General features: G+C 37.4%; 1 protein-coding gene across 1 annotated transcript in view; it reads right to left on the reverse strand.

Moving 5' to 3' along the window:
- Window positions 1-12,147, reverse strand: part of LOC109085412 (dedicator of cytokinesis protein 9-like) — a 36,399-nt gene that overhangs the window by 23,039 nt on the left and 1,213 nt on the right. The window lies entirely within an intron of this gene.

A 12,147-nucleotide genomic window follows, 5' to 3' on the forward strand; every position in this document is an offset into this window, starting at 1 on the left:
ACTGATGTAATTGGCAATCGTTCCCTGCAGGAATGGGGAAATATGAAGAGGGTGTAACTTGGAATGTGACAAAACACACACTTCCAAGAAAACTGAGTGAGTGCAGTGCAGTTTCTACTAAAGACCCCCAGAGAGCTCAAACAAACACACAGACGGCAGGCACAACACACACTTTGACAACAGAGAGTGAGACACAGCGTGTGTGCTTCCAGTCTCAGATGTCTTTTAATTATCTATTGTTTTCTCCATGAAGTGCGAGTCGATATGTGATATGCTCTCGTTCTTAGAAAGTGTGTTCAAAAGCTTTCGTCAGACTAAAGCAATCATTTGTCTTTTTAAAATGACATGTAAATTGACTGAAATCCAACTAGTTTGATTTTGTGCCACAAACAGACATAGATAATGTGATTGTAGTTCAGCTTCTTCCAATATACAGTATATATGTTTATCAGACTACCACTGGGCTCAGCATTGTGACATGCAATGATAATTTAATCCTTCAAACATTTGATTTTGCACTGCGTCATACTTGGACAGATGAGACTGTAGCCTGACTAATCAATAACATGCTGTTGCATGATTGTAACTGCAATGAATATTTTAAGCACATCTGAGTCTGTTTGTGGTTTGGTTTGTTTGGTTGGTGTGAAAGTGATTCACTAAACTGTGCACAGCAGTGAACCGCACCCGAGTCGTCTTGAAAGGTTTGGGGTATAGCTCACAATATGAATGCAATCAGTCTTTGTTTGTGGAAGTGAACTGCTATAGATGACATATAATTTGTATTTTTGCATGCACACTTATAAAAAGTATGAATTTATATCTTACAACCCCAGAAATGAAAAATAAATATTCTAAAATGGATTTGAAATAGATCTATTTCATGCTGAGTGTACTACAAATACATTTATATATTTATGTACTTAATAAAAATACCCTGAAATTGTACGTTTGGTATACTAAACTGGTGCACTTAAAGTCTGCTAAATTGGAACAACTAATTTTGTACTTAATGCACTTTAAAAGATGCTGATTTGTATTTAAGATTTGTTAAATGAATTAATATTGTTATAAAAACTGGCAGTACTCCATAGTTTTGGTTTTATCTGCAGAAACCTATACACAATATTATTTTCAAACACATCATTTCCAATGTGTGTATGTGTTGATATTACAGTGTGCTTTTCTGCATAACATCCCTCAAACATATAAAACATGACAAAACAGGCAGTGAGATCCTTTACCAGCAAACTCATTCATTCAACTCAAAGATCAACCTCTCTGTGCAGCACGCACATACACAAATGAGAGCTGGAAGAATCATTTGTAGCACACATACACACCTCTTACTTAAAAACATGTGAAAAGCAATGGGAAGGCATAGCTCTGCTCATAATAGAAAACAGCACTGCTGCCATCTGCTGCACACTGCAGCTGATCTACCAACACACACACAGTACAATAAAGTGATCCTAGTCTTATCAATGTCTACCACACCAGTGTTTAAGAAGCGAAAACAAGTGTTATCAGATGCCTCTAAACATTCATTAGTGTTGGAGGACTAACACATTACAGTGATTACACCCCAACTTCACCACTGTTTATACGCTTATCATTCCTGTCGGTTCATCATCTCACTTCATTCATTCATTCAGGACAGATTTATGAGTGTTGATTCATGACTCGGGTTTACACAGTCGTCAGCTGAACACTGAATCACTAATCACTCATCTGCAGGAATGTGAGTGTGTTTAAGGGGCATCTGAGCGAGTCTCGGCATGTTTAACAAATCTACACTCAACCCCCAATCGCTCTCGTCACAGGAGGAAACACACCATGAGCAGTACACTACAATCAGGTAACAACATCTGTGCTTTACATAAGATTTAGGGCTGAATTCATCTGAACTGAACTCAGCTATGAGAGAATAAACATACTTGTAAGAATCCAAACTCCACAGGACTCTGAACTACACCTGAATTTGACATTACACATAGAACAGCAACAGCAAAGAGTCGAGACCAGACCAGACTATTCAAAGTGAAGGCACCAGACCATTCAAAGAACATCTGTGCTGATTAAAAGACAACATTTGAGAACATTTGTGAACACTGGACATGAAACAAAGGGAGAAGAGACCAGACCAGATGAGAAATTGAGAAGAAGATCTCGAGAAGACAAGCCAAATCTGAGCAGATTAGTGATCACTGAGCAGATGAGAACATTCAGAAGAAGATATGTGAATATGAGCAGAAGATACAGAAGGAGAGAGTGAGATGACACATGATCTTGGATCATTTTTAGAGTGGGTGTGTGGAGTTGAACATCATTTAATCTGTAAAGCATCATAAATCACAACGAGTGTGTGCAGCAGTCCAGTAGTGGGCTTGCAGACACAACACTCCTGTGAGCTCGAGGAGACACTCAGACCAAAGGTTATCACATTGGTGACCTCCCATCTGTTCACACATGCAGCATGTACTGTAACTGGCTGCCAGAAACAGTGTGCCTCTTGGACACACACACCCTTCCGGTGTAGGAAACACATTTAGTTTGACATGAGTCACATGATCTCATTTATAGAGCCGTGTTTTATTCTGTTTCCTGTGTCTTTCAGTAGAGATTATGCTGCCCTACACATCAAACAACCTTATCTCCTGACTACCACAAATACTCACAGGGGAGCAAAAAGATCTCTATCAAGTAAAATCTCACGTTTTTGACTCACGTGTGTCGGGGTGTGTGTTGTTGCTGTCTCTCACTCACTGATTCAGTTTACTGGCATTAAACCTGACTTAGTCATGCTACGCAGGAATTTGTGGAAATCACACACAACCATTTCCACTGGTTTCAAAAGAACTCATACTAATGCATTAGAGGAGACCAAGAAGTGTGGCATCACATCTCGGAGAAACGGCAGTTGTTTTCCTTACATCTTCAATGCAAGTAAGTGTATGCATCTTACATACTGACAAATTACTTACAAGTCATATAGTATTTTCATTCATAGTATAAGCATACCCCCCCCCCCCCCCGTGCATGTTTCTGCATGTTCTTCACACCACATTACTTTGATAAAGTAGACGAACATTTTTCAAATGTTTATAATAATATTTTAAATATAACATACATGAAATAACCACCATAAAGCATGCATAAATCACCCTTTAGCAGATCTATACAGGTGGAGCTGGGGGAAGGTGGAGGGTTTCTGAAGCCCTAATCGTATATTTGAATGTTGAGCAGCGAGCTCATTGGCTATCGATACAGGAGAGAACCAATCAGCTGTGCCATGTGATAATGATGTCATTAGGGTTGGACTGCGCCATCTAGAGTTTCATGCCAGAGCTCTGTATTTGTTTAAGTACTAAAACTACTAAAGCTGAAATAAAAGAACGCTAAATTGAAATATTTGTAAAAACTAATAAAAATGACAAAACAAATTAAAAAAGACAAATTAAAAAGAAAAATGAAAATATTAAAATAAAAGCTAATTTTAAATATTAATAAATACTATGTGAAGTCAAATACATTTTTTACTTTATCCTCCCCCAAAAAGATCTAAATGAGTTTTAATTAAAACATGTCATTTTAAATTTATTGTATTTATGAATTAGTTGTAAGGAAATGCATGTTTACTAAAAGCTTATGTGAAAAGACTGCTGCACCATTTTTTGCCCATTTATACATCACATAGGCAGGGGGAAAAAAAAGATATGATTGGCTGTTGTACATTAGATGATCCTTTCCTGTTTAAGGGGGTGATTGTTGGCACTGACAGAATAAATAAGCTACAATATGCTGCAGACTTTATGTCGACAGACAAAAGCCTTGCTCTGTGCGACTATGGCATAAACTCACAAAACCAAAAAAGCAACAAAATAAACCCCAATTTGACAGATCTAAACATTGTGAGTGTGGACTTTATCTGGTGGGGAGGTTCAGCATTTCAGAGTCCTGACATAATGGGTTTTATTTTCATTTCCAGAAAACTGTGGTCAGAGCGCCACCTAAATATAAATCAAAAGGAATGAAAAAAAAAAAAAAAGAATTGACAGATGTTGTGTAAAGTGGTGCCTGTTTTGTACAATCTATTAATAATTCACTTAAATCAAATCGCACAGAGAAATCACAAAATATCCCCTTATACACACACACACACACACACACATATGTAATGTTGACAGTCAGTCTATAAACACACACACACACACACACACACACACACACACACACACACACATGTAGCATTGACAGTCAGCCTATAAAACACACACACACACACACACACACACACACACACACACACACACACACACACACACACACACACACACACACGAAGGAATGTGAGGCATGCAGTGTAACTGGCAGAGAGAGCGTCATTTAAGCTGATCATCTATAGTAATACAGTAGCTGACTGAGATTAGGTTTTTAATGACAACCGTACCGCGACTACAGACATCATGTTTCTTGGTGAGGACAGATCTGCTGTCACTTTTCCAAGCAATCTGACCATTTCTCACCTAACAAATGATGCAAAAAACTGTAGCTGTACCTTTTGTATGGGCAAACACCACTTATGCAGTTATGCATTGACAGAACTGTGTTCTGGCACTACTGATAGTGTCTCAGAAAGGAAAAAGCAAGCACAATCAGTTTCATAGTGAAGACTCAGAACTGAAAAGGAACTTTGGATTTGTTTTGATATATTGCAAAAAAAAAAAAAAAAAAAAAAAACACCTAAATTACATAATTGCATTATATTTTCCTACCATTCGAGAAACTCAACTTTGAAGTACCTCCTTACAATTTTTTTTGCAACTTTCCTTGCCAAACCACTACCACGAACAGGAAGCAGAAAATGAGTTATGAGGATATATTCACACAGGACCCGTTTTTCAAGACAAGCTTTACTTTGATTTTGACATGGCATCTTAAAAACTGCTCTCATGACGTGAGATGCTAAAAACCAATGAGATGCATGTACTGTCCATGCTGCATGTGTCCAAAAAACAATAAAAAAACAGCACAGATGGAGAGCATGAATGTAAGCGTCCGAAAGTACACAGTCTACACAGTATACACTGATCAGCCACAACATTAAAACCACTAAAGCCCCAATATACTTCAGACGAAATCAAAGAACGAACCGATGTGACATCATTTCGAACAAAATCCGGCCAAACCAAGGAGTTCAAAATGGCTTGCCAAAGTGAACTCTGCGAAAAAGCTTGTGCAAACATACCCATGTTATAATCTGGACAGTGATCAGCTGGGAAACCTTGAGTCCTAGCATTAATGTGGATGTTACTTTTTTGAAATGTGCCACCTACATAAAGATTGTCGCAGACCACGTACAGTCCTTCATGTACACACCTCATTTTATGACTGTACAGTGGCTGCAGTCAGAGAAAAACAAGTAAATATGACTGCTGGTCCCAGCTGGAGTCCATAAGCCCCTGTACTGTCAGATATACACACTTTCAGCAGCAAATCAAACACACAAAGTGAGAGAGAGAGAGAGAGAGAGAGAGAGAGAGGTACACTTACTTTCATTTTACATTCATTTTCAAAGAGATGCTGTGAGTCTATACAATCTCAGAAATAAATGTACAAAAGCTGTCACTGGGATGGAAAGGTACACTCTTGTTCCTATTAGGTTCTAATATGTACACTTTAAGTACTAATATGTACCTTTAGGTACAAAAATGTACCTTTTGAGAAGGTACCACCCCAGTGACAGCTTTTGTACCTTTATTTCTGAGAGTGTACAGAAAATAAATTGATTTCTGGGTTACTACCCACTATAGTATTTCCTCTGATAAGTATTTTCTTTACTGGTGTTTCCTTTAATAACAGTCATAAACTATGAAATGGTTATGGTGAGGGTGTCATTGATAATTGATAATAATCAGAAATGTTTCTAGAGCATCATTTCAGTATATTAGAATGATTTCTGTAACACTGAAGATGATGTAATGATGCTGAAAATTTTAACTTTACATCACAAGAATAAATTACATTTGAAAATGTGTTTGAATAGAAAACAGTAATTTCAAATCATAACAATATTTCAGAGTATTACTGTTTGTACTTTATTCTTTATCAAATAACTGCGGTCATAATGATCATAAGAGACTTCTTCCAGAAACACTAAAAAATCTTACCAATCCCAAAATTTCAAATGGTAGTGTAATACTTGTATACAGTAAGCATATAGGCTTATATAATAAAAATCAGTGAAGCTTTACTTTAATTCCACTGCTGTTACAGGTATTATGTTTACGTTTTTCACTGTGTCTTTCTTAAATTGAAAAGAAAGTAAAAATATATAAATATGAGGTCTTGAATCCCTATATTGACATGTAGTGTTAATTCAGACGCCCTCGTTGACCAGAGTGAGCACTGATGTGGAAGTGTGTGTGAGGAAATGAGTGTAGCACAGGTCTTTGTTTGGTCCTGTCACTGGAGGTGCTGGAGGCGTCTGAGGAGCTCATTCAGTTCACTCTCTGAGTCAGGTCTGGTATGGGCCGGGGCAGAGCTCCGCTGGAGGATCTGGAAGTTGCTATTATTGTCTTAAAGTATGTGTGGAAACTGACACTGTTGACTTTCTTAATAAATATATCTAGTGTTACTGTAGCATGTTTCTGCCCCTCCTAATCGAATCATATTACAATTTGCAGAGCCTTCAGTAATTCCTTCAGTAAACAGCAGCTCTTTCTACAGAACAGAGGTGGAGTGTGTTTGCATCCTTTTCAGCAGAACTGCTAATCATAAGTACATTTTCAATTCAAGATGCCTCAACAAACAAAGCTTTTAGAGATATTATTACACCTTTATGAAACCCACAAACTACTAAAAACTAAAAAATGCTGGCTCTGACCCGTCTCACTCCCAGCGTCAGAACTGACCCAGGTTTGGTCTTGGTTCTGTTTAAATGAAACACTGCATCAGAGCCGTCTTAACCCTTCCCACTGTCATCATAGTCACTGTCCATGGTATTTATTTCTTCATGAAATAGGCCTAGTACTTACAAGTAGTATATTTACTTGGAAAACAAATTCAGTGTATACTTGAAGTGTACTTCTGTTTTGTAAGGATCATGTACTGTTGCAATAGCAGACTGCTAAAAACCTGCGCACTCTGCCTCCTGGAAGTCCTGTAAAGCCGACTAATGAGATTAGATCATGTGATTTCAGCAACATACACAGACGTTCAGTGATTGAACGGGGGATGTGTCGTCTGAGGCTCAAACTAGTGCTGAGGATACTGTGTGAGGATACTGACTGTGGGAAAGATATCACAGGGTGTGTATGTGAGAGAGTGTGTGAGAGAGAATGGAAAGGAAATGTGAGGAAAAAATAATTCTGGCTGAAGACTGCACATCTGAGACATGTCTGAACTAAACCCTTGTCAGACTGAGCAACCCATGAGCAACCGAAGTCAAATATTTATAATAACATTACATGAGCCTGAGCCAAACCACCAGACAGCGAGACATTGTGTGTGTGTGTTTGCTAGAAGAGTGAAGTGTGTTAATGCTGAATATTTGCACACAAATCGTGGACAGCCGTGTTATCCCTATTCCTACATAATGCACCTCACCTAAACAACAAGATGTTTTGAAAACTGCTGGTAACCATGCAGTTGACGGTAGCCATTGACTTTCATTGTATGGAACAAAATACAATGGAAGTCAACGGTTACCATCAGCTGTTTGGTTACCAACATTCGCCAAAACATCTAAGAAAGTAACTCATCCAGGTTTGGAACAACTTGAGGGTAAGTAAATGATCACAGAATTTTCATTTTTGAAATGCATCTAAAAATCAATAAAGAAACACTACAGTCTTTACACTGTGTACAACATCTGAAACTTGTGCTGTTTCTAGTGCTGACGCTCCAGGACAGATGTTACATTCCAAAAGCAATGTTCATATTGCATGATCATATTACAAACCACCATATTTTCCCTTATTCAAATCAATGATACACTAGTCCTAGTCCTTTGAATGTTTAGAAAGAGAGAGTGTGTTATTGTCCTGGAGAATAGCCCAGAGCTCAGATCACTGTCTGCAGCTCATCCAGACTGTCCTGCTGGACTACACTGCTATGGAAACCTCGCAGGCTAATAACAGATCCATTGCAGATGAGCGAGAGAGAGAGAGACAGGAAGGGCTTGGTTCTCTGTGTTGTGTTGTACCTCCTTGAAAAATAGCTGTTGTCATAGCACTAATATTATGATGCCTAACGACACATAGGCCTAACCTAGTCAACCATACAACCATCTTGACAGGTTTCATCCAGTTCATCCTGTATATGACCAAAAACACACCAAACTGGACACACTTGCATAGGGAAAGCCTGTGGTTTGATAGCAGTGTACAGAACTGCTAAACCAAACCAAATTCAAAAATACTTCACCTACCTGTAATCAATGACACACTGTTCAGTTCACACACTTGCAAACACAGGAGTGTGAGATAATAAACCAGGTTAGATTTGAGCTCTCAGTTTATTTACTACCGTTATAAGATCCTACTCATTCATCTACTTGCATTAGTGCACACACTCAATTCTCATTGGCCAATGAGTTAACTAAAAAGTTTTTAAAGGATCTATCTATACGGGTTTTCATTTATAAACAAATAATGCAGAAGAATTAGTTCAACCCAGTTTGATTGGGAAAGGCCAAATAAACGAAAGGAAAAGAGGAAAAAATTAGTTTGTTTTGCGATTAACTTCCAAGCCAATCAAAGCAACCAAACTTGACAACACAACATCCGCTCTTCAAGATTAAATACTACTGATCAAAAGCTTGGGGTTTTAAAAATGTTCTAATGTTGGCTGCATTTATTTGATTAAAAAACAATAATATTGGAGTAATAATTAGTAATGATAATTACTGGAGTAATTATGCTGAAAATTCATCATAGGAATAAATTATATTTTAAAATATACTTTATTCCTGTGAGGAATTTTCAGCATAATTACTCCAGTATTCAGTGCTACATGATTTAGAAATCACATAAAAATACTTGCTAACCCCAAACTGTTAAACTGTAGTGTATACTGTGTCTGCAACACAGTGTTAATCTTTTTTTTTTTAAGTACAGGTTGAATTAAAAAACAAAAAAATGTCTAAACTGAATAGTGAAAGAAAAGCAGCCAACAGGTGTAAAATCATCCTCAAGTACCTCATGAAGATGGTTAGGTAAATGTCCAGAATTGGAGAAATCTAAAATTAAACTCAAATAGAGATTTAATTTGTTTAACATTTTTACTCACTTCAAAATACCTAAAATTTCATTTGTGTCATTAACAGTTTTATGATGCTGTTTTAAAATGTGGAAAATAGTCATATTAAAGAATGTGTAAAGAATATGCAAGCAATATGGCAAATATTTTCCTGTATGTATTGCTCACTGTAGTTTTTTTTTTATTTTTAAATACAACAGTACAAAAAAAAACAAAACAACAAAAACACAAAAACCAAAATAATAAAAACACACCAAACCAAACCCACAACCAAACAAATCTTAACCTTACAACCCTAACAAAATCGTGGCATTCCAAGAATACCATGATAGGCATACATGTCTGAAAACCATACAACTTACCAGGGTACACTTCGGTACTTTTAATAGGTGAATTCCCCTCAACATCAAACAGACTCTCTTTCTCTCTCTCTCTCTCTGTGTGTGTGTGTGTTTGTGCCTGCAGGGTGTGAAGCAGAGGCTGGACATCATCAGGAGCAGCTCTCCTGTGTGCAGCTGTATGAGTGTGTTTATGAGGAAGGAAGTGCCATGAAGAAGGTCACTCTGAACAATGCGGCTCCTATGCTGCAGAGAGAATTGAGTGGGAACCAGGCTGACCAGTCCCTCATCTCAATCGCCACTAAAAACTCATGATACACAGAGTTCATTTCAGGCTAGTATTTTGATCAGATCTGCTAATTAAATGAGGCGTATATTTCAGACAATATAAACTGGTGGTGAATTTCGGTGGTAAAAATAATACTTCAAGTAACTGTTTGCTTTTGTTTTTCAGTGCCTATTAACACCCACCTGAGCAAAGTCCATGATTAGTCAAAAACCATACAAAATCTAGCCAGATGACTATCACACGATAGATCTGTAATACACAGGCGTGTGCACACATTTACACTTGAAATACAGCAGGTGTTTTACTGACCACTGCTAGTAGTGTTTAAAGTCAGCATCCTACAGAGTACAACAGTCCGTTTCCAGAGGTAAAATCCTATTAATTTGCTCCAAAGAGAGCTGATTTTTAATGATTACTTTAAAATAGACCTGAGCTACAAGGTTGTTAATGGAAGATATGCTTTTGTTGAAATCATCAGTCTGCATTATTTGGACTTTTATTTATTTATTTATTTTTAACTGTATATAACAGTGGAATTTCATGGTAAAAAAATACATTACCAATGATTCAGCAAAGAAATCTCCATGAATTGCTGGAAAAATTAATGGGAAAAATACTTCTGGATGGGCTCTGTTGTGCTCTATTGATAATACGCAGGACTAGTTTTTTAAAAAACCATTTAAGTATTGAAATTTGGCTTTGACTTCTTACATGCAATAGACATAAATGTTACTTTAAAACACTTGATTTATTATATATATATATATATATATATTATATATATATATATATATATATATATATATATATATATATATATATATATATTATTGATACTTTTCTAAGCAATAATACTTGATGTTTACCTGGTGGTTGATAAAGGGTAGCTAAAATGGGCATAGACTGTCATTGTCAAATGAACCTGAGCCATATGTAAAGATTGAGCCTGCAAGTCAAAAGCAATCTATTCAATAGCAACCTAGCACAGCCTAGACACACAAGTAACCACCTGGCTCTGGGAATCACCCACAATACCCTATAATTGTGGTGCTAAGTTTTGCACAAATTTAAAAATCCCGGTTTTGTGTTTCATGTATTACACACAGAACCAATTATATCAACTTGAAGACATCTGAGAGGAGGAGTTCACAAACTTGTTTTTGAAATCCATCCCGATGTCCGACCCAAAGTCCAGAGTGGGTCAGACTGAATTCACAGGTGAACACCTGATTCAATGAAAAATGAAAATAACCATACTTACAGTTTACACGCTTGAACACATATCTGTGGGTCTCCCTCGACCCCAACACACAATACATTTGTGTTCAGAGGCCTGTCAGAGCACAAACCATACAAACGTGACACAATCTGTCCATTATTCTACCAACACAGAGTCACATGTCATCATATTTACATGTATAATGCAGGAATGTGAGTGTGGAGTTACACACACATTCTTGGCCCACCATATGCTTCATTGAGAGTTCATTCTGACAGTTCTGATCCTCAGATTCAGACCTCACAGCCAGAGCATCCTGGGATTGAACTCTCACAGGCTGTGTTCAGGATGGAAGAATAGCATACTGCTGCTTACTGTGCAGTGTGCACTGTCATATATTTTAAATAGTATGCGAATGAATGATAAAAAGGAAAGACAACTACTGAAAATTAGAAACGTTTTCTCATAAGATGGGGTTGATATTCTACTCATTGCGCTCTATTGTATACTGCGCATTTTGGCGAATGTTATCCTATGTGTACAGAACCCGTACATTCTGCGCGCAGTATGCATACTGCATAAACAGTAGGTAGCATGCTAGTATGCTATTCGGCACACAGCCTTAAACAGCCTATGGGTTTAAACAACAAAATGTTTCAATGACTCATTCACACAAGTCTGGACTCAAATCACTTCCTTTTGAAGTCGTCTGTATGGGTTGAGAGGAAACACCTGAAATGTGCAAGAATACTGAGTAATTAAGTATTAATTTATCAGATACTTTTATCTAAAGTGACTTACACCGCAGGGTCGGTCCCATGAGGTTAAGAGTCTTACTCAGTGGCATACAGTTCATGCCTCAACCCTTGTGGGATTTAAACCAAACATCTTTAATAATCACCAATCCAGATCATTCAGCACTAAATCACAGTGACTGAACACGAGGCAGAGACGTTCATTCAAACAGTTCTCCAGAAATGCACTGCCTTTCTAGTAGGCTACAGAAATAATAAATCACACCAAGGCGTGACCACGTGTGT

The sequence above is a fragment of the Cyprinus carpio genome, chromosome A9, assembly GCF_018340385.1.
Source record: "Cyprinus carpio isolate SPL01 chromosome A9, ASM1834038v1, whole genome shotgun sequence".
Lineage (NCBI taxonomy): Eukaryota > Metazoa > Chordata > Actinopteri > Cypriniformes > Cyprinidae > Cyprinus > Cyprinus carpio.